Source organism: Aulostomus chinensis, chromosome 21, assembly GCF_037954235.1.
Source record: "Aulostomus chinensis isolate RoL2024-O1b breed Wild chromosome 21, RoL_Achi_v1.0, whole genome shotgun sequence".
In the NCBI taxonomy this organism is placed as follows: domain Eukaryota; kingdom Metazoa; phylum Chordata; class Actinopteri; order Syngnathiformes; family Aulostomidae; genus Aulostomus; species Aulostomus chinensis.
In genome coordinates this window covers 4,902,501-4,926,645 of record NC_141340.1, presented here as the reverse complement: position 1 = coordinate 4,926,645, position 24,145 = coordinate 4,902,501, and the positions used below count along the sequence as shown (strand labels likewise).

The 24,145-nt window shown below is 42.6% G+C and overlaps 1 protein-coding gene across 5 annotated transcripts in view; it reads left to right on the top strand.

Annotated features, from left to right (window-relative positions):
• The window catches only part of ralylb (RALY RNA binding protein like b), a 124,281-nt gene that overhangs the window by 19,367 nt on the left and 80,769 nt on the right, over positions 1-24,145 (top strand). The window contains exons 1-3 of one of the 5 annotated variants that reach the window (XM_086190838.1): positions 6,038-6,280; positions 6,785-6,857; positions 6,975-7,068. The exons of 2 other annotated variants lie outside the window; for them this stretch is intronic. The gene's annotated coding sequence lies outside the window, so the exon portion shown is untranslated. Of the gene's footprint in view, positions 1-6,037; positions 6,858-6,974; positions 7,069-24,145 lie in introns of those variants that run through there. 2 more of the 5 variants (XM_086190837.1, XM_086190836.1) reach the window with 2 other exon arrangements.

The window sequence follows — 24,145 nt, the reverse complement described above, 5'->3', positions numbered from 1 at the left end:
TATTTATACATAGAATTTTGGATGCAGAGGGCGGTTAAAAGCTCGCGCAGGCTTTGAACGAGATTGATCGGCCTCTTCATCACTAATCAGGAGACGGTCATCAAGCGGGAGCTGGAATAGATCAACAGACCTTTTCTACGTTTGAAGAGACGAGTTGTGGAGTCGAGATCCGTAACCTTTTCCTCCAGTCAGGTAAATAGACAAAAGCCTTTTATGTGGAACGCGGCGGCGCCGGCGGTGGCGGTGTTATTGTATCATTTTGATTAGAATACATAGAGGATGTATTTTCATCTCCGCGTTAGAAAGCTGCACTTCTGTGTTCCACTGACTGAACCTGACACTTCATCTGTTTGCGGTGTTGTTGTTTTTTAGCTTAATATGTTGCCAGATGTAAAAGAACACGAGGAAGTTTGATAAGTTTTCATGACTAAAAGGATCTTTTGATACCTGCAGAGCCTGAGGGGACAAAATAAAATAAAACAAAGCTCCTCACCGGGGAGGGAAAGTAATCCTTTGTTGACCAGAAACCTCTTGAGTAAAGTTTGCAGCGCTAGACAACAAACTGCTTCATCAGATCACCTACTGATGGGGGGGGGGGTGTGTTCACGTCCCCGAATACGCAAAATACACCTGATAGTTTCGACTGAGTACTGCACGCTCTCCCTCTCTCAAGTCTGTCCTTCAGGTCCGTGGACCTGTCCTCGCTCCTGAAGCTCCACGACGACCTCCTGGATCCAGAAGCTGAGCGGCTCATGCTGCATACCCCCCCCCCCAGTCGAAGGCTCCTGGAGCAGATGAGCAAGTCCGGGACACAGCTGGCTACTCTGGAAGCTGCTGGACAGGTCTTTTGCATTTATTATGATTTTTTTCTTTTTTTTTTTGTAATCATGAATTGTCTACTTGTTTGTTTTTTTGTTTTGTATCCTGGGACTGTGCCCCCCTCCCTGAGGTTTCTGCAGGCGCAGCTTTGTGAAATCCCTCGCGGCAAATTGTGATTTTATAAATAAAATTTGATTGAAACATCAGAGTTGTTGTGACAGGTTATGTTCGTCAGTTATTTTCTGCTCATGTCACCTTAGGGGCTCTGGAGAAAACCTACAATCTTTCAAGTGTTCACCATTTTAGAAGTTCTCCTCCCCTCCACCACCTTCTCTCACCGAAGGAGCGAGATTCCATTGCGCTTGAGTGATGATCGCAATGACAAAATTGCTTCGACGAGACATTTTTCTTTTCAACTTTATTTGGTTTTAATGTATCAAAAGCAAAAAAAAAAAAAGACAAAAAAAATTAAACTGGTTACCGCAGAGGCAAATAACAATGCCGATGTCAATTTGACAGATAGAGTAAAGCTTTGTCAAAGGCAGAGGGCCGATCTGACTGATGGTTCTAATTTCAGTCGTTCATAAACGGCCCTCCTTTAGTCACGCAGGGCTCCGGTGCGCCAGCGCGGCCGATGAGCAGCACAAACCAACGCCAACAGACCTTAAGTCTTTGTTTTTACACCCTGGTCTGGCTGAAGACTCCCCTCTGATTGGCTGTGGGGGTGTTGACAAACCATATATACGCGCAAGTAGTTCGGCTCAAGCTTAATCTCTCGTTCGAAATTACTCCGCCAGCCCAGATGTTACTATGGCAACTGTAAACTGTCAAAGCCTTCCAACTAACGGCTGATAAACGGCTCAAAGAACTAAAGACATTTCAAGAACGTTCCTGCTACGCAGCACAACAGGAAGTAGCGTCGGTTTCGGGACGTACCTGAACACGTGGAACGAGGGTCAACTTTTAAGCGAGTTCAACGTCACTCACGAGTCTCTCAACGCAGCTTTACGGACTAACAAATCACGGCAGGTGCTCAAAACTGTGAGAATAAATCGCATTACATAAGTACATTTTACAATAAAATATTGAATATGAACATTTGAAACAATTCGTCGTCCATCGTCATCTTCCGCTTATTCCTTACTAGTAGGGGTCGCGGGGGGGCTGGAGCCTATCCCAGCATCTACGGGCGAGAGGCGGGGTTCACCCTGGACAGGTCATTTGAAACAATTAAGAAAATAATTTATCAACCCAGGCAGCGTCGGATGTCTCCTTCCAGCGCGTCGTCCTCTTGTTTTTCTGTGCACTTCACACCACTGCGATTGGTGCCACCCTTTTTCCGTAACTCAACAAGCTCAAATCTGTTCCGTACCGTAAATTTTATTGCTCTGAAGTCCAATTTTATCGTTTCAATGCAGTTAAATCTGCTTATTTTGAAAGTAGAAAATTGAAGAAATTTCAAACACAATCTGTCATCGCCAATAAAAGCATTTCAAGACGACAATCAGCTTGAACTGGTGCCCGGAAGACAAAACACATCCAATATTAGTCCAGAGATTTTGGCAACCACCTTCATCCAGCTGTTAAAGTAACTCATGGGCTGGTTCATGATCGTGGTATAAGTGGGATAATCAACAAGTGTGTCACTACTCGTTGATTATCCCTTACTTATGCCCCCCACAGTGAGATGCAGTCAAAATTTGTGGCTAGAAGAGCTTAAAATAAACTTTTTTTTCTGTTTTGAACATTAAATGTCAGCCGTTGTCACACTTGGTAAATAGATAGTGTAGCACTGCACTATAAGTGCATCATCTTTGTCTGCTCAGGTTACATATTGGCACGTATCTCATAACTAACCAGTCAAGTCTGGAGTCTACGGCGCTCCGAATCACCTTATTGACAGCAAGTTAGGTCATAAACACCCTCAGGCATCGATAATTACAAGCTGACATGACTTGCACAGCAACACGCTGACCGTCAAGTTGAGTTTACGGGCACAAAGACTAATACGCAACGACACTGTTGACATATCGCAGCAAAGGAGAAAGGAGGGGGGAAAAAAAACCCGAACCCATCACTATATGTCGCTAAAGAGAGTCAGCCGGCTCTGATGGCTACAGAAGAGACGAGGTAAACACAGTTTGTGATAAAAAAAGTTCTAGATTTTGCTTCACGGAAAGTTTGATCACCGGTCCTGGACACCCCTGGTATTCTTTAGAGGCTGTAAAGCATTTTACATGGTGCCTCCCTAAAGGCTTGGATGTGATCTGAAAAGTAAATTAAATTAGACAGTGCTTAAGGTGGAAGTAGTACAGCAACCACAGCTCTGACGAATGAATGCTGACACTTGTCTCCAGAGCTGTGTGTTACATGAACTTGTTCTGAATTTTGTCTGACAACTGCAGTCAGATGCTAATGCATCAATAACCCATTATTACTTTCCTGCCTGCTGCAATCAGCAATAGCCTACATTTCTCAGGTGTATTAATTGAATAAATGAGAAAGTGAGTTTTGCATGAAACCTTGAAGGTGCCATGAATCCAAACTGGCTTTAAAAGCTCCACAGAGGGAGCCAAACGTGAGGTGTTGCGGAGGGAAGACGGAGACAAACCCTGGACAACTCTCACTGCAGTTTAAATCATGCTACGCGCACTACACTTGTTGAAAGCTTCAGATCAGCACCGCGGACGACGCTGGCGTTGTTGCGTGTTTGTCAACAAGCAGGTTTTGCCAAAAGATCACTTAAAATCAGCTCACAAGCTGTAAAAACTAACCTGAAAACCTGCAGGATACCTCATTCCCTGTGCATTGAGCAGTGAACAAGTGATGAAATTCGAGGAACTGTGCTTTCTAATGCTGTTTAATTTATACCTGGTATAGCGGACATGAAATATATATATATATATATATATATATATATATATATATATATATATATATGCAGATTTACAGAAATGTAGATGATTGCATCATGCAGATGGAGGAAAAAAGGCAACAATAACTAATGATGTGTAAAATGTCATTTTTACAAGAGCTTTTATAGAAATAAGCATCCCAAAATGCCTCAAGAATTAAAAAAAAATGATAATGATAAGAGGTTAAAAAAAAAAACTTTAAAATGACAATGACAATAAATGAGAGGACAAAAAAATGAATTAATTAGAGGGCTCTCATCCAGCCATTTTTTTATTGTGTTAAACAGGTCTGCCGTAAATTTTAATGGGTGCTTCCTTGGTCAGACAAACAGACAGGGAGTGAGTACTATTTATCTTCCCTCATGAATACTTTTGATTATGAAACTTGCTTGAATTAAGTTCCATGTTCTATGTTTCTATATTAAGAGATCTCAGTTTCTTATCATTTCAAGTTTGCCTTCTGCCCACATTCAGTTTCAACACCATGGACAGAGCTAACGAATGCTAAGATGCTAAAACTCTTACTCCTTAAAATAGACTAGTTGTAAGAATAAAATTAATCAAAGTTTGATCTCCAAAGACAGTCTTGTAATCATCGTTTCTCTTCTGCCCGCCTTCAGTTTCAGCACCACAGACAGAGCTAACGCATGCTAAGATGCTATTGCTGTTACTCCTAGCATTAACGGGTTATTTTAAGGAAATGAAATCTCACTTTGATCTCCTGACACAGTCCTGAATTGATAGTCTCTCTTCTGCCCTACTTCAATTTCAGTGGTGCCATATTTTTGTTGGCTAAACCAGAAGTTGGTGTCATCTGTTCCCACAACCAAAAGCTGACAGGATTTCCCATCAGTACTGAGAAGGAAAATTCCTCCACAGATAGTTTGATACTTTTGTTTTGAAAGGTAACCGTCATAACTAAACACCACTTTTATGACTGTTGAGGCTCAAATGTGATTGCCGCTGTGGATTCACGAGTTCACTGTCAACACAACTAAGCCCTGAAACACACCGCAAAGCATAACGTTAGCTTAGCAACAGTCGCTGCGGTTAATAATCAGATCTGGGGGATCTACATTTACCATGATGAATGGGAGATAATGGCACCCATCACACGGCTGCCAAACACATTCATTCCTTCATGGCAGGTCGTAAGTATGAGGTCCTCAAGGCATTTAGAACAGAAACTCCATAGAAACGGCTAACAATCTACATATTTAATCATATTCATGGCCGGAAGGAACAGTCAGTGGAGCTGGTTGAAAGCCCACACTGGAGACGCTCGCAGGTTCTTCATTGCACGGTGTGATGACGGTTAATATGGGCGACAACCTCTGCCGTCTTGTTAAAGCTGTTTCTGAAGTTCACGAGTGTGATATTTACCAGCACATTTCAGGATGGGGGACAAAACATTAGCCGGTGTGTGAACCTCAGGTCTTATTTCAGACATGTAACTGAAAACCCATCGACTTAGAGGCGAGGGAATCGGATGTTGCCGAGGCATTTGCTCTCTACTGTTGCGGTATAATGATCAGGGTGTTGTAGTTGTTTTGGTTTTTTTTAAAGAATTTAAGATCTCAATCTCCGATCTATGGAGAGCCCTGAATATCCTGATGTCTCTCGGACGTCCTCCTCGTCTTCAGCACGGAGACGGTTGATGATTATACGGTTCCTCCGATATTGAAGGGATTTTTATTTTTGGTTTTGGTTTGTTTGTTTTTTGTTCTTGTAAAGAATGTGACTGTTTCATACATAGAGGTTCCTAGACTCTCAGTTTCAGAACCACGGACAGAGACTGCTGCTCTTACCGCCTCCTTTTTTTTAAACATTCCAGAACCATGGACAGCTCCAATATGCTGGGCGTTTTTTGTTGTTGTTGTTGTTGTTGTTGTTTTGGGTTTATTTATTTATTTATTTATTTATTTAATTTTTGCCTCCTGCAACCCTCCTGTAGCGGGAAATCAGCCGCATAACTCTATTCTATACATATCCTACGTGTTAGAGCCCCCTTGAATTCACCTCCAGGCGCGGGGAAACGCGAGTGTGTGTGCGTGCGTGCGTGCGTGCGCGTGCGTGTGTGTGTGTGTGTGTGTGTGTAAAAGCTTTCATGCGTTCTTCCACTGAATGAATCGGAAAGAATCCCGCGATGACACCGAGTGAGCTCTGCATCTTTAAAAAGCGGGAAGGAGAGAGAGAGAGAGAGAGAGAGAGAGAGAGAGAGAGAGAGAGAGAGAGAGAGAGGGGGAAAACACTAAAAAAAAAGAAGGTGAAAAAGGGAAAAACACACAAGCGGCGCAGTCATAACTAAGGGATGATAAGGACTACCTCTTTTTTACTTTTGGAGAGAGACGAAGCCGCTAGGAGAGCATTCAGCATCAGCTGTTCAACGGCGCTCTCTCATTGCTGGAAGTCGAGGCTGGATGAGTCACATGACAGATCCGGAGCCAGAGATCTAGAGAAAAGGCACAAGCATTTCGGCTCGGCACCGCCATACTGTATTTTGAGCCATAATCACAATTTTTATTGCAACATTTTACTCCCGCTCGGTGAGTACATTTCCAATGGCTTTTTTTTTTTGTAAGCAGTTTTTTTTTTTTTTTGGTCTTTTTAATTGCCCCCCCCTCCCTTCCTTTTTTTTTTTTTATTTTTCCTCCTTTTGCTGGTGTTTGAATTGAGCATTGACGTGGTGGTTTTGAGCGTTTTTCACACATCCAGGCTTCAAGTTTTTAGCATGCAGTTATTCTGATGGAGAGTGGCGAGAGGGTGAACGGTTTACTTGCTTTGCAGTTTTGTTTCAGAGGGTCGAAACCGAGCAGCTTTTGTCGGTATTGAGATTTTTCTATTGGGTGGTTTTGACACATATTTTTTTTTGTTTTTATATATATATACATATATATATTTTTGTTTTTGTTTCTGTCGACTTTTGCTGTTGCTATGCTTTGGTTTGCATTTGGCAGTGTTGTTTGTTGCCTTCGAGTTTTGTGATTTTGATGTCTCGGTGAATCACCACCGATCTTTTACTTTGTTCCTCTTTTCTTTATCATATGAAGAAAAAAAAGGAGTGATTTTTAAAAAAAAAAAGCCTGGTGACGTTGATACTTTTCTTGCAGCTGAGCCTCACAGGTTTGTTGTTTTTTTTTGTTTCTCTCTCTCTCTCTTTCTTTTTTTCGATTTCATTATACTTTTGCTGGTGGCAGTGTCAAGTATTTTTGGGATGTTATCGTGTTTTTTTCTGAATAGATGATGCTGGGTGGACAAAGGGAGTTTTGATTCTTGGGGAGAGTTCAATGTTTTCAGTATCAACGAGGATGAACAGACATTTTCCCCTCTGCAGGTATCTAATATGAGTGGACACGCATCTGTATTTGCAATAAAGGTGACAGAAATATGCACCTGTGGCTGACGTGTTATTTTGCAAGGCTGGCTCGTTAGCGATGGCATCAATGTTACCTGAAGGTTACCTGATGAGATTTTTGTGTCTGGAATGTTTCATGAAATTAGAATCAACAATTCAAGCCATTTCTTCCTCCTCTCTCCCCCTTCTCTCTCTCCTTCTTCTCCTTCTTCTTCGGTTTGTTATCTGAAGAACAGCCGTGCAGCTGCAGGAATACAAGTATATTCAAACTATCCATATATCGATGCACCTTTGCTGCAGCAGGCGTCTCTTTAACCTGCAGTATGCTGAGCCACCCACTCAATAGCAGGGGAAGTAATTAGGATAACCCCAGTTTGTAATTGTGGTACTGTAAGTCCCCCCCATCACACACACACACACACACACACCCTTGCTGCTGGACAAATTAGCTTCTGAAGGCTGTGATTCATAAATCCTCCTGGATGTAGGTCATCTGATCCCACAACACGTGATCGTAGGGCAAGTTGAGATTATTACGCTGCGAGAAAAGCAAATAAATAACAGTTCGGTCCGCAACTCCAGTCTTGACTTCTCTTGTGTTTCTGTGCTGTTGTTTTTTTTCTTTCATTGTTATTATTTTTTTTCCGTGACTTGTTAGTTTAGCAGCGCTGCTGCTGTTGGAAACCGACCGAACCAAAACTGCTAGTAAAGTCTCACGCAGGTCCTTTGACACGTGCTCTAAATTATCCTCCGGAATCCAGAATTTTGGCTTCGACTTCCCATCGCAAGGAGAAAAAAAAAAGGTCTCCGCTTCATTTGGATCCGTATGTATCCAGTTTAACACACCACAGGTTCTGTGGGTGTGATATTGTGGGCCGCTACTACACGGACCGGACCATTAAGTCTGGGTGGAGACAGTTGAGTCCCAGTGTCATTAAACAGGCTGCCACAGAGGAGCAAAATCACAACGTAGCGGAGATGAATATTGATAAATATTAAAGCAAAAGGTGAAGCTGAATTTTTAATAGACGTGTCGGTGCAATCAAGACGAGATGTTTTATTTAAGTGTCGACCCCCCTGATGAATCCACGCAGGTCAGAGAGCAAATCCAGGCGGTGGCGGTTTTCTCGAGGGATCAGATGCATACATACTGCAAAAGGTACTGCTGTTGTACCCGAAATACTCAGTTAGTAAAGCCAAGGTATCACCGGCTCTGTTGAATTCGAGCAAGTTTGGAACCCATCCTCAAGTTGCTCTCCTCGAGTGGCGCCGGCTCCTCTGGATTGTTCAGGGAAGTGTGACAACCAATCAGCTGTCGGCAGTCGGATGATGTGTCAGAAAATTCGGTCAAGCGACTTCAGGCTGCGTGATGTAGCAGATAGTGTCTGAAAACAGCGTAGAAGGAAAATACAGAGGCTAGTGTGGTTGCCATGGCAGCCAGAGGTGGGTGGGGGGGTTTAGCTTTAACATGGCGTCATGATAATTGACGATGATTTTTTTTTTTACAGCAAAAATACGATGGATTGATATGAAAAATAGTTCTTTTCAAACAAGAATACTAGCTTCCATACCACCGAGTATCTAAAGATACCTCTAAACGCAGTACCAAAGTGAAGTACCATCGGAGTAAATCCCCAAGTACAGATTCCAATTTCTGTCTAGCTGCTGCATTAACAAATGGAAATACTGTAAATAATACTTTTAATATGTGAACATGCAAGTAATATTGAAAGAGAGCAAATGTAGCCTGCCTTTCGTAGTACAATATGAAGTATTTGTAGTATTATACATCTCGGCGGACTGATGTTTCCTCCAACTATCACATCCAAGAGCCTCCCTAGAGTTTCTTCTTTTTTTTAAAAAACAAAACAAAAAGAGGTTTCGGGACAGAAGATGGCAGCATGTTTCTGTCTGGTTAGCATGTTGCTAACATGCTAACCAGACAGGTAGAGGTAGGGAGAAGAAGGAGAAGGGGGAGAGAGAGAGAATCAGGGGGAGAGAGAGAGAACCAGGTATGACTCAGTTCCCAGCTTGATGAATGAACCGCAGCACCAGCACATAAACCTGTGACCTTTGGCTTTCCGTTGCAGACGGTTGAGTCATATAGCGGCTTTAGCACCCGACTTGTTAATTCACAGGCTTAAACCTGAACAATGGGGAGATTTTTCTGTTTCCTCTGATGTGACGGAACAGAGAGGCTGTTGGGGAGGAACGCCGACGATCACGGAGGGGAGATTTGAAAAGTTCCGTCTGTCAAACCAAAGCTGCAGGTCTTCCAGATCGCGTTGAGAGATACGTCCATTATCAAATGTCACATTTTATCCGTGATTTGATGAAATCTGATCGCTCACTAAGTTCTACAAATCTGAAAAGCCTCAATAAATAAACAAGCCGACTTTAGCGTCCGAGGCCTTCATTTGTCGGCTGAAACAGAGGCGTCTCCGAGTGCCTCGCTGACATTTTCATCTTTATTTTTCTTAGCTCTCGAGGTGGTAGTCAAACAGCGAGGCGTCGTCCGCACGCTGTCCAACACCTTCAGTCGTGCACCTGCTCTTCTCCTAGAAATCATTGCGTCATGTCACCTCGGCGTGGAGGTGTTTCTGCCGCGCTCCTGGACGTCTCCCCCGCTAAGCGTGGCGATGGCTTCTATTCGGTCCCGCGGTGTTGTGCCTCCCCTCCAGGCAGGTCGGCTGTTATCTGGGCCAAGCCAGACCTGGTCATGAGACCGGCAGAGAAAGATGATCTCCACATCACTGCCGCTGTCATGCCTAAAAACATCAGCCTGTTTGCACTAAGCATGTGCTTAACTCCAGGACATACGCACGCACACGCACACGCACACGCACACGCACAGGCGTGTGTTTGTTTATGTGCGCCATTGTCAACTCTTTCACACCTATAGATTGAATCAGCAGTTCAATGGAACACATGGAACCAGTGCTAATTATTCTCGGAGTCACTGTAACTCTGGTACTTCTCCGTCAGAATGGGAGCAAATGAAGACGAGTAACGTCAGCGTGACAGATCAGGAGCAGATTCTTCTTTTCTTTTTTCTTTTTTTTTGTTCTCAGACACACTTAGAAGATAAAAGTACATCTAAAATGAGCTTGACTGGATTTATTGACCTTTTTTGTTCCATAAATACCCAAAAGTAGTTGAGGATTTCAGTGTGAAATGCCCTGATTTGACCCTACGTCAGCGAGGGCGAATGTGCAGCACGCGTCATCTCTGAGGTGTGTGTGTGTGTTTGTGTGTGGTTTCCTTCATCTATTGATTAAATAACTTAATATGCTGTTCCCTCCCTTTACATTAATCTGCAGGATAACAAAAAGTTAGCGCTGTAGCATTAAGTCAACGTCCTTAGTAAGTGAATGAAGTCTGCTGCGCCCCTTTTTTCTCGAAGAATAATTCATTCATTCAATACATCAGGGTTTTTCTTTTCGAGTTCAGCATTATTGGTGTTTCTGAAAATCCTGCTTCGTTTCCTCAACAAAAGTTTTTAAATTCAGTGAAATAGTGAGGAGCAGCGTCCATCAAAGCTAACGTCGTATTAGGGGGCGTCGATAGTCAAGTTTCCATTGGGTTTGATGCACATTTTAGGTTATGAATTGGAAGAAAAAAAAAGCTTTTATATAATAAGGAAATCTCCCAAAAAAATGACTCATGGAAAATGTGGCTGGTAGCAACAGCAGGTAATAAAAGTCAAAGTATTTCCATCTCTCTGTTTGTGCTGACGGGTAGCAAAGATGTCCGGTCTTGTTCCTCTGAGCGTGTGTTGCTTCTACTGCCATCTTCTGGTGAAGGCGTGCAACGACGAGCCAGCTTCATTCGCTGTAAACCAGGAGATGGAAAGTTGCCTAATATTGGGGTGTGATATTTCCAGAGGTTGTTTCAAGTTCGCTTGGCAGTGAAGAGGAAACAGGAAATACCGATCCGACAGGGGAAGAGTCTTTCTTGAGCCTGAAAGGCAAAAAGTAGATTTTGATCTTCACAAGTGCAGTGCGTCTTGGCACGTTGACCCTTTGACACAGTCAGACCGTCTTTCGTCAGATGTTCTGCAGCTGCTGTTCACTTATAGTTCCCATTAAAGTCCAACCAAAGGTCCCCTCTTGTAGGGTCTACCCCCCAGCCCCGCCATCCCGCCCCCTGCCTCTACCAGACAAACAGCTTACCTTCACTATGACTCATTCCACTGAAACCAGTGTTAAGTACTTTACTGTCCTTTTCTGAGCTGTTAATTTGATAAGTAGGGGGATCTCACACTTCATATTCTGGGCAATTAAACCCGTATCAGAAGAATAGGGTCAGGCTGAATGACTTCCCTGTGTCTATTATGGGAGCCGTTTGACTCCCGGTGCCTCTCTTAAATGAGTCCTGCACTGACATGGAACCCGATTGTGTTTTCAAAAAAAAAATTTAAAAAATAGATCAAGTTGTCTTTTCATTTCATCAACATTCGATCTTGTGTGTGTGTGTCCATGTTGTGTTAATAGAGGCACACCAAGAAGTCTGAAAGCTGTTGTTTTACCCGACTGACAGTCTGAAATTGGTAAAAAAAAAAAATCATGTGTGCGTCATAAAACGGGGCGCTTGCAACAGTACGAATACAAAGGCAACAGGAAAAAAAAGGTGAACATGGCAGCTATATGTGTCACAAGTAAATTCTTGATGTTAAAAAGCTATAAATAAATAAACAAATGCTTCAAGGGTTCGCTCAGTTTGTCAGCTCGCCGTGCAGATATCGATCCTAACAACCTGATAGCTTCCCCGCCACATCTGCTTCAGGTCGACTTAACATATTCATTACAATTTTCTAATCACACTGTTCATCAAATTACATTCAGTAGCAGAATCACAGGGGATCAAAGCGTTCCAAATGAGTTTCCAGATTACATATAGATCCGTTCTCGCTGTTGTGTTGTTTTTCATCTGAGACAGGATTAAATCAAAATCCCATCACCACATTTTCTACCGTTGCATTTTCACTCAATCTCCTGTAACTAAAGTGTCATTTTAGACGCTGGTGAATCTCTCTGGGGTTGCAAACGCCGGTTTCAGCACACTTAACTTTTTCACACCAGCCCACAGAGCGTCGCCATTAGAGCCGTGTGAGAGAGAGAGAGAGAGAGAGAGAGAGAGAGAGAGAGAGAGAGAGGCGGCCGCTCTGAAGATGGCTCCAGTAGATTCAGATAGATGTGGGAGGCCGACTTCATAAAACAAACTAACAGATAAAACACAGATGTAATGTAATGTAGAATGAAGATGAGCAAGTACAGCTGTTGGAGCTCCTTCCATGCTGGTAGCTGAGCCCCGGATCCCAGAACTACATGAACTGACATGAGGGTATCTGTTAATTTTGCTCGAAATCTGCACGAAGAATGAATGATGCCAGCAGCTCAGAAGCACGCGCGCTCGTTTTGCTCAATTTTTTCCAAAATTCCCAACACTCCAAATCTGGCAAAGATCGTGTAAACAGCTTCTTCTGGTTGGATTTTCTGATGTCAACATGTCACCTGTCCATGGCGAAGCGCGCCAGCTTAATGCTGACATGAAGTCCTTCTAACAAGTCATAGAACTCGTCCGGCCTGACATTCCAAGATTCATAATCAAGTTAACAAAACACTGAAGATCCCTTTTTATTCTTTCAAGAATGTAAATTAGGAAAAAAAACAAAAAACCTAAAGTCTCCTAATTTGTAATAGTTGAACCGAGCAGGAGGGAAACAACCAAGTTAACTAAACTCTAGTTTAGTCTCGCTGGCAGGCTTAGCCATTCTGAATTTGAGCACAAGCACATGAGCGGGACTGTCAGTGGAATATTCGTCTTCCTTTGCCACGCCAACAGTTTAGTCGGAATATTTCCATTTTAGGGATGGGGGCAGAACCTGGGATGATTCAAGATTATTTGAGGTGAATGGAGCCGCTGTTGATGAGGGGTCATGTTGTGGTGGACTCGTAAAGCTTTTCTTGTTTTTCGCTGACGATATTTCTCTTCTCTCTAAGTAGTATTTTGTATCGATACAGTTACCGTCTACTCAAGAAACGCAGTAAACTGGACCTGTGGCCTTTAGCTGTAAAGTCTGGTGTTTGTCGGTACCAACCTCCAGCCCCCACGTGGACCTGACGTAGCGTAGTGAACGGTTCTGAGAGATTCTGGACGTGTGGAATGTTCCGTAGCTTTGGCGCCTCACGAAGACACCGCTTTTTTTTCTCTTCATGTCTTCTTTTTGTTTTTTTTTGCTGCAGTGTTGTCTAAAACTGTTCCTTAGGTGTTCATTTGGGTGGAGATCCGGTGTCTGCGACGCTCACACACGATTGGCGTCATTTTCATCATCGTTACGGAAGCAGCTGCTGTGGATTAGCCGTTTCCCTCCGCTGCTTTGACTTTAATTTGTCACCTGACTGTACATCCACTTGGGCTAGAAGGGAAACGGTAGACTCATTAAAGACAAATCAAACCCTGCGACAAACAAGCTGATAAATGCAGAACTTTATTCACGTCAACTAGAAATAAATGTGCACCAAAGCACAGAACATACAGTGAATCAAAAAAGAGGGCAGCGGAAAACACATCAGGTCAGTGTTTACAGTTTAAATGCTGATTGCACTTTGAATAAAACATTTGAAACCATTCTTGGCTGCCAGAGCAAGTGCTTCTGGCAATTTAAAACCAAATTAGCATAGAAACACCAAGCATTGGAAACATCTAATTGGAGAGATCATTTTGTTTGCTGCTAGATGAGTAGTTGAGCATTCCTCTCAGCAATTACAGCTCTCATTACACCTAAATAACTGGAGACAGAACCCATCGGCTTCAGTGCAGACAGACAAACAAGGAGGATGACGTGTCTGATCTGTCCAGGCGGAGCGATGTTCATGTAGAGTCACGGAGAAAAAAAAAGAAAAAGGAGTAAACAAACAAATGTGAAATAAGACCAAAAAAAAAAAAAAAAGGGCAGAGGAGAGGCGAGGCCTTCTGGAGCAGGTGTCAGAGCAGCCCAGATGCTGCAGCGAAGCAGCCAAGCAGATAATGTCCTGCCTAGATTACCTCTGGGACCCGATTACAGTGGAGCGTCCTCATCTGGGTCAGCTCCAAGCTGGTTCTGCAGGGATCAGCTGTTCTCACTGTGTCGTCCTGCTGGCCTCAGCTGTCTCTCACCTGCTTGTGACCAGCTGTGGATGCAGTGACACTCAGAAATTCTCGGCCTTGAAAGACATCGTAGCTGCTACAGAGCGGCCTTCATAGCTGCAAACTCATCCGTATGGATGTTGTTTTAATCTGAATCTGCAATAAGAGAACTTGGTTTCATACAATAACCAGAAACAGATGAGACTGAAGTAATACTTCTCTCATAGAGGGTCACTGTAGTACTCACAAACTTGCTTTAGACTTTGTTAAAGGATGTTTTTTGTTTTTGCAGCTTTGTTAGCCATTAGCTTCCAGCTAAGTATACATGGCTGGCTCTGTCTGCAAAGTGGAGTCACCAAAAAGTGATAGGGGAGGTATGAAGCGTCCATGTGAGATCTTAAAAGGCAAAATACACTTATGTAGGTTGAGAAGTACTTTGATTGGCATGCTGAAAAGTAGGCGTGTCCAGAGTAGACAGGGAGACGAGCCCATCTTGTGCTCCATGTTGTTGTCAGAGTCCTCTATTTAAATGCCTTGCTTTTAATCTGCAGTTTTCATGAACACGTTCAACCCAGCAAGGTGGTAATCGCAAGATAGGGTCAAGATGGCTAACAGTGAGACACTCCCAGGCTCCATGCTAGCAAGCTAGCTAGTGTAGCGTAGCCAGTGTAGCGTGGCTCGGAGATGTAGACACACTGATGGACGTCGTGAGATTTTAAATTCTTTGGTACACGCTGATGTAAATCTGCATTGTTTTTTTGTTTCAAGGGAAGGAAAAAGTCATATAATGACATGAAGAAATGATTTTTGTGCGTGTGTGTGTGTGTGTGTGTGTGTATGTATTCTTGAGTAAGTGAACATGTATTCCAGCTCAACTTCACGCTAAAAGTCCTGAGCTGCTTCTCTATGTTGACTGCACCTGACAACTTCATTGGACTTTTGACACCATTCACAAGTGTTTAGGATTCAAGGGGTTAAGGAGGCTTTTGGAAGTACAGTATTCACACTCCTTCACATATTTGAACACCACCATCAATCAATTCACACAAATATTAACAATGTGCATTCATTAAACATAGAAAATCATGAATTAAAGGCACTTTAAACTGAGCTCCTACATGGTATAACAGTGCTCTTTATTAGTACTAATACAAGAGGATTGATTGTTGTCACAGGAGAAGCAGCCATGCATGAGATATTTCCCCCACTTTCAGCAGTAGAATATAAATTCATCATTATTTATCACATTTCCTGAGTGGGTATTTCAAAGAAATGTACATTGAAAAAGACAATTTTATATATATATATATATATATATATATATATATATATATATATATATATATATATATATATATATATATATATATATAAAATTTCAAGAGGCAGGCATCTTGAGCCACATACTCATGAGGATCATGACCTCAATTTTCTGTGTCTGCCACTAGGAAAGCACAGGTGCACTCATGGAGTGACGGCTAGCCAGGGCTAGCTAGCTAGCTGTTGAGTGTGTGTATCCCTGAGGGCAAAAACATGTCCACTGAGCAAACCTTTTATGTTCCTCTCAACAAACAGTTCACTCAGGGGTAGCAAGGGACAGTTGGTGATGGTGAAAATGTATTCTGCTCCACATCCAAAGTTTGATTGAGGCTGACAGGGAATCCTTAACTGGCTGCAGCATATGGACAGACTAGGGGCTTGTTTTGCTTAGCAGGGTTTGCTAACTCGGAGAGTGAAATGAGATGCAGAAGTTGTACATTTTATTAGCATCTTATTATGTCTTTGTCTAATCAGTATGTGGCACAAAATGAGAGCAAGTGAGCGTAACCCATATGTGATAATCCCAGAAGTGTGTTTGTGTGTGCACGTTTCTGCAATTATGCCCCCCCCCCCCAACCCCACAAACAGGATTGCATGCTCAGTGGATTGAGATTAAAAAAAAAAAAAAAGGCAAATGTCTGTCTGATTACACCCAGGCTTCAGAGACCCTCTGAGCTAAATCTGAGTTTTAAAAAAAGCAACAACAAAAAAAAACGCACAACCTCCGAACATCTGTCTCACTAAAATGTAGCCTGACTAACCACTACGGGTAAAATTAGATCTACCATCATTTAATTCCCCACTTAGCCTCAGAAAGCAATCTTCTGGTGAAACATGAATAGCTTGTTGACATCTTGCAGTGAGCCACAGTCTATCAGGTAAATAATATTTCTTTCTTCACATTGATTTTTCCCTCCAGGTTTTGACATGTGAGGAAATGGAGGAGCTCATTGCGATTACAGCCCTACTTCTGTTTCCATCCCCTCCTGCTAATGAACATCACTCATCACTTTGGGGGGGAAAAGAAGAGGAAAAAAACAACAAGCTAAAGACTTTTTGAGGGGGGAGGGCTCCCCCCCCCCTTCAGTTTAATGTAAAGAATCTAAATAAGTCAAGTAGCCTTGTCAAGCATTATTAGAGAATATTGATTTTACCTACTTGTGAATTCCCAGGCAGCGTCTGTACCATCATCTGTTTCCTTGGATTGTTTCTGTTTATTACTCATTTTGAGTCCCGGTAGGTTGCAGCTTCTAAAGATTAATAGAACACCTTAATTGGGCCTCTCGCACGTGGTTGATGTTCTGTCTCGCCATGAAACTTCAAAAGGAGAAAAATGCTTGTTTTTTCAAAAGATGGAATCATCATTATCAGCAGATAGTGGTCAGTTTTTAATATATTTACGAGTATATATTCATATCAGCGCGCTTTTACTCAAGCTTCTTCTTCTTTGCTCCCCAGAAATGAGAAAACAATTGATGTATGATTTATGGTCTCTTCCAAATGTTTTTTTTTATTCATTGAAAATTTTCTCAACATTTATATTTGTTTTTTTTAGAGTTTACATAGCTCATATGGATACTATAAAATACAGGGAATAAAAATAATATCTGTAAATATCAAACATTGTTCTGACATTTGCTGAAATCCAATATAATCCATCCATAATTCTAGGAATATTCCATTCTTTTTAGCGACAGGTGCAGCTAGCATTGCAGCTAGCCGCTAACTAACCTTTCTGCTGTTTTAAGGCCTTGTGGTGGGTTTGACTTTGGTACGGTCCACCTGTGTTCTGACGCCTCCTCTCGCGGGGACAAGCCTCACCTGAGAACCCCAGTAATTTGTAACAACGGCAGCCGTCCGTCATCTCAATGCCGCGTGAATCCAACCTGTCTGTAATTTAGGTAAATAAACCTCTGCTAATTATGACAACGCACTCACAACGCACAGATCTCGCAGCGTTCGTCCCGCGCTACAATGAATGGATGCCACCAGTGCCTACTGGTGAAAAGTGAAATGTTTCGGGGGTTTTTTTGGTCCTAAATTCAACAGTTTTCTTCCTGTGGAGCAAAATTTGTTCTGTGCTTGACAGTTTATCGTGAGCTAAACGTCAGGATACAGGCAGCTAGCTGCGTCACGCGGGCGTAGGGGTCAGATCCTTTTTCCTCATCTTACAATGACACGTTTTGTTTTTTTTTCCCACACTCTTTCGTAGGCGAGCCCCGCCGCCACGCTGTCAAGCTTTAGCCACGCTGTCGTTTGCTGACTTCTGTCCTTAAATAACAGGCTTTTCAGCTGCTAGCTGCTGACTATGATTTATTTTGATGGGACGGCAAGGATGCAGGGGGCTCATCTCACGTCCACCTCTTAGTAACTGCATTCAGAAAGCATTTGAATGACAAGCAAATGTGTCATCGGTTTTTAGGTTATGACAGTAAACCTGTGCTAAGATTTGAATATCAAAACATTGAATTAGATGAGATAGGCGCTTTAATTTAAACTAAATAAATGCAGAAGACGAGAAGTGCGTCCGGAGACAGAAAATCTTGCCCCATTTCTTTCATAAAATAGTCCAAAAGTTTTAGACCTGATAACTAAAACATTCTAGTTTATAAGATTTTACTTTTTCATTTTTGATTTTTTTTTTTTTTTTTTTTTTGCTCTTCATCTTTCAAAACCACAGGGAACTAACTGCAAGGAAAATCAATTTCTGTCAGTATCTGACAAGCCAGTGAATGACAGTGAATATATTTATCAAGCCACAGGAGCTCGACAGCTCTGTGAGGCAGGTAGAGCCACAGTTCCTGTACGTGCTGCAATATTCATGAGAGCTGAATGAACTGGGACATCTGCTCGCGTCTTCTTGTTTTACTTTTATTCTACTCTACTCCGGGAAGGAGAAACAACACAAAAAAAAAAACAAAAAAAAAAAAACCCAAAAACAAGACACCTGTCAGTGACGTTATCGGAGAACACAAACATAATTAAGTAATCTAGAAGACACATTACGTATGTAAATGACATTAATTGCAGACATGGGTTTGAAATATTCATTCAGATTAGTCACATCATTTGGGCAGGGATCTCTTCCCGCCGAGTGTAATCATTGAACTAATTAGGTCAGTCGATGCAAGTTGAAACAATTTAAAAAGCAATTTCAGCTTCCAATTAATTCTTGACGAAGAGAATGAAAGTAATATAGGATGCAAATGTATGAGTGAATATGAAAAGTGGGGGAAAATGAACGCGCACATCAGCAGTACACGGACAGTCGGGTTGGGTGGTGGTGGTGGTGGTGTGTGTGTGTGTGTGTGTGTGGGGGGGGGGGTATTACTGGAGTCTTAGCTTTTGTTAGTTTTTAAGATTTACGGGTCAGAACATGTTTGCCGAGCTGACAGGAAGTACGCTGGAACATTGTTCACTGTTGAACAGATGAAAACCAAACACTCTCCTTCACCTCTCTAATACAAAACAAACCACTTAAGAGAGTTCATAACCAGCTGGAGAGTGCAGACCTGGCGCTCTCTCTCTCTCTCTCTCTCTCTCTCTCTCACTCCATCACACACACACACACACACACACACACACACACACACAGACCTGATATTGGGTCACAGTTTGAGGCCGTGTTGTTGAGATTTTTGGATAAATATCTAACCGATGTTGGTTGGTCTCCAATTTTTTTTGACACCCTGTAACCTTCCTGAAGTTTTCCTGCGGCATGTGAGGTACCGCAGGCTGATGTCATGACACCCACACGCCAAGCAAGGAAGCTTCTTTCTTTTTCTTTTTTTTTGGCAGCTTATTCTGAAATTAAAGAGTGGAGGAAAGAAAATAGAGGCGCAATGTTCCGACCTTATTCCACTCCACATAGATACTGATTCTGATACCGGAGCCTGTTTTCTTGAATGTTATTGTTATATTAGGGTTGTTGTTGATTGCTTTTTGTTCAGTGACATCTTGAGGGTGTGTGCATTAACCTGTTTAGCCCTCCAGACCAACCCACGGGAAAGGAAATACAATATAAAATTAAAAGCCCAAAAATGTTCTGGGTGTCCAAGTGTAAAAAAATGGGTTGTTTGCCTTTGGTGCTGATAAGGCTTTGGTGCCTTGTGGTATTTCTGTCAAATCTGGTCCAGTTTTAGACTCTGGTATTTGGTATTTCTGTGGATGGGTCATTGATATCACGGTGCTCTCCTCTGGAAAATAAGCGAGATGAAAAATTGGATTTTTTTTTTCATCACAACTGACTCAGACATGATAACACGAGCAGTTTCACTGACACCGGGGGAGTGGAGACTCAAAACTCCTTCCTCTCCGGAGGGTTGGCGAGAGTTGGTTTACGTCTTTAAAGTTACGAAGTGGAGCCTCGATGATCTGCTCTGGAGGCCGAGTTGGCCGCTTGAACTCCTCACACCAGGCCACCTTCTTCCATTGCTCCGCGGTTCAGCTCTGACGCTCACATGCTCCCTTCTACTCTGCTTTCGACGGTGACCGGGGGTCAGCAGCGGCGCTCTGACCGGTCCGTATGCCGTCACCTCTCTATCAGAACCACCATTTGCTCTTGGAACAATCTGTGCTACAGGAGCTTCTCTTTGGAGTCTGACAACACGGGCGCGGCCTTGGGTGCCCACCAGCTGTCCTTCTTTTAGACCCCCTTTTTTTTGGTAGGCACAGATCATGGAGGAGATCACGCAACAAGACCCTCAGATTTTGGTTCGAAGACTTGGTGGGAGCATCAGACCTTCTCAAAGTCGCTGTCAGATCCTCACGCACCTCAGCTGCCAGCCGTCTACATGTGACGGCGGATGTTTGTGCGCTCTTCGCGTCTATTTCCTGTTGCTATCCATGCCACCAGGTGTCAGTTCCTCGCCTGTTTGATGCACTCATACTTGCTTGTGTGACACAGAAGCCAGACTCGACTTAATTCAGGACGTTTTGTAGCCTGTTAAACTTGTCAATGACAAAGTGAAAGCAACATACTTAAGTACTCATGTAACCTGACTGCGGAATTACAGATTAAACGACGTCTTGTGGCTGTTTGTCGGCAAAGTTCCAACAGACCAGTGACCTGTGTGCTGCTCTCCTTTTGACCTTTGTGTCCTCATCTTTTGCCAACACGTGATCCCCGTTCTGGGGTTTCTACCTCCCCTCAGCACAGCCGTTTCTCTCCGCCCTCATAAGGTCTCAGCAGAAGCCTCTAGAAAGACAGATGCTTCATACATTCATCCCGTAATTACGTTCTTCTGCCAGGTCTTTGCAGACTGATTATTTAGCTGTCTGTCTCTTTCTCTTTATCTGCTGGCAAGCCGTTTCTTCTGTGTTGGCACTGATTCAGGCACTCGGGGCAGAGGACAGATAAGAGTTGCATCCAGGAATGTCGTCACGACTGTGTTCAACAGTGACAAGCGTTGAAAATGATTGATCTGACAGATTTTGCTTTATTTGGCTCCCATTCATGGATATTAGTGGGAGGGAAACAAATCACCCTTCATCACAAACATTTCTACACTCTAAATGCTTTGCATGTAATTAATTTGCTAGAGCATGAAATACAGGAATTGTCTTTTCATCTAACATGTGGAGGTTGCTTTGAACCACCGTCACTATGCAGTTAGCATCTTAAGTTAGCCCTCAGCTAAAAGGGAACAAATGCCTTTAGGCTTTTATTCTCTTACTTCTCTTTTTTTTCCCCCCTCCCTTTTATAAGTGAGTCACCAACTGTTATTGCATGAAAGCACACAACAAACTGCCGATAGTCTCCTTTGTCCCCGTCTGTCTCACTCTCTGACTCCAGCTGTCTCCTCTAAGCTGATTTCCTCTTTTCTGTGGAGGCCCCATGGCAGACATGCTACATCTGGGAGCCCCAAGGAGGAAAAGTTTGGGAGGCTTCTTGCTTTAGACTGTGAATTTTTATTGAAGACGCCATATACTTACTGTATTTACTCTTGAAAATGAGCAGTGTAATAAGAATATATAGATGAAGCTGATTGAGCTTCCTGCTGCTGTTGCAGGAGCATCCGCGGAGTTTGTGTCTTTGTCTACAAGTTGCTCGTGTGCCAAATAAACCTCCAAATGTCATCTTCAAATCTCCTCGCAGAGAAGCAGGCCACCCTGGTTCTTTTACTGAGTCATCATGTAGCCAGAGGCCATGTCATCACTGTCACTCACATCCCTCTCTGATTGTGTTGCTGTTTGCACTAGAGACTGTTCTGGCGTTCTTTCATTTGATCCCCCCCCCCCCCCCCCCCCCCGCTTTCAGGAGATGTGCACCCTCAATCCAGTTAATCTGTTAATCGTGTGATGAATCCTGCTGCAGCACCCACACGTGTTTACAGCCCATGAAAAGTTTCCTACCACAACCATTTTGTGTTGTTGTGTTGTGTTCATCTTGAAATATTATATATTGAACATTATCTCTTTATTTTGATCGGTATATCCCTTTTAACAAGATGTCATCTTCTGAGGGAGGATCCCTCGCTGCGTGCAGGTTTTTTTTTTTTTTATGACTATCGTTCTAAATTATAGATTAGTGTGAGAAAAGAGTCCTATAACCAATAACCGAGCTAGCTTTGTCACGTGTCTGGTTTCCTCATGTCCATAGGATATTTTTAAATGGATGTTTGTTAAAATGCTAACAAGTGACTAAAGGTGACTACAAATTTTCTCAGCCCAAAAGCAGAGGAAGCTAGTTGCGTGAAAGTCACGTGTCTGCGGGGCATTACTTTCTTAGCATAACGTTAGCTCGGCACTTAGCGATTGCATTTATGCTTCAAAAAGCATCAAATAAGAATTCAGTGTAAAGATACAGAACAAAAATCAAAAGACTCATCACATTTGTTCACGACAGGACATATTTTTCTGCAGTGATTTGAAAATCCAATCCAAAATTCTCATTAGCTTTTTGTCGAGGACAATTGTCGTGATACTTTCCATCCTCCCTGCGGTGCTCCGTGGAAGACGGCCATAAGCTAGCCGAAAATCACCAACAAGAACTGAAGCAGCGCAGATTTAGCAGTACAATCAATTCATCAAATGATCCGTCGGTTTGTGGGACCCCTAGTGGCTGACTTTGCTTATTCCCCGGGCAGTTGCCACCTTTTCATCCTCTTTCACAGTTTTTGTTAAACTCCATTGCCACGAGGCCGGTTAGTGATGTGCTACAGTATTGAAAGAGGCTTGATTTGGAAATATTCAAACACAGCAAGGATCAATAACCCACAAAAAAAACACATGGTGTAAATGGTGGGAGTCTGTTTTGTTCCTGTAGTCTCTTTTATGTATATCCAAAGAACAAATGGGCGTTAAGTCATATTGCCTAAGCAATAACTGCTAAATAGTGAGAAGCAGTGTGGGCACAGCAGCACTGAGAAAAAACTATATATTTATAGGAAAGATTAAAAAAAAAAATCTGGTTGAATCCTTTTTAAAGTCGCGCTTAATAATAGTTGTATTGCTTCCCTTCTGTCTCTAATAAGACAGAAATGCCAGAATGGCGTTCAGATTTCTGTATAAAGAGCACAAGTGGGAGGAGGTGGAGGAGATCGTCTTAGTAATATTTGAGCTTCTTGGTGCAGAAATGCTGTAAAACCCACTGCAATTTCATCTCAGATGCAGCACAGCTGGTGATTTTAGGCCATATTGTTCAGGTATGGAGCAGAAAGTGTGAAGATGAGTAGCTCTTGCAATCACTCAAAGCAAAATCACATGTTACCAGAGAGACACTGTTTCAAAGTGAGCCTGGTTGAACAACATATATGAGAGATGTATCTATAAGAGCTAATGAGATACTTCACTCGTCTGTAAAACTACAACGTACTTCAAGCACTGTGATGGGAGTTTCAGTCTGGGCCTTTTGTCAGTGTTATTTTGTAGCAGGGTCCAATCCCCCAGCTTTAACTCTGCTTGTCTACAGGGAATAATGATAAGAACAGTTTCAACACAACTTGCTATATATCACTTCCAGAAAGAAATGGCAAAGTCTTGACATTTTACAGCCAATTTTCCTGCCCCCCACAGAAGTGCAGGAATGTGAAACACATAATGCATATGAGACAGCAAGGTGATGAAGGCTCAAGAAATTTCTTTTTCTGATTTCTCTTTTGTGACCGATGCTGTAATGAGGTGGTCATAAAACATAATCTGGGTAGCTCTTAAGTGTAGAGGTTTTAAGAATGGAAAAGAGCAGCGAAGGAATACAGATCAGCCGGAGGGTCATTACACTCCTGAGTGGTGTGTGGATACAAAATGGACAGCTATTTCATCCAGGGCAGGGTTGTATAGCCAAGAACTGGTCCAACAACGTCCAGACATGTACGGTCCCGCCCTCCAGATATCTAGAGTTGAACCTTACGTCCTCAAACTTTACAATACATTAAAATGAATCTGCTTTTTCATTGTGTCCAGTAAAGTGACACTTAACCCAAGAAGTCTTAATCTCAGGCAAAACTTGGATGCCCTCTTTGTAACCCCAGAATGCAAAAGGAGCTAGCCATGTATATTTAGCGTCAAGCTAACGGTGACTGACAGCTAACAACAGCAAAATTGGGCAAAAAAAAAAAGAATAGTACCGTTAACAACACTCAAATAAGGTATTTTTAATTTCTGGTTG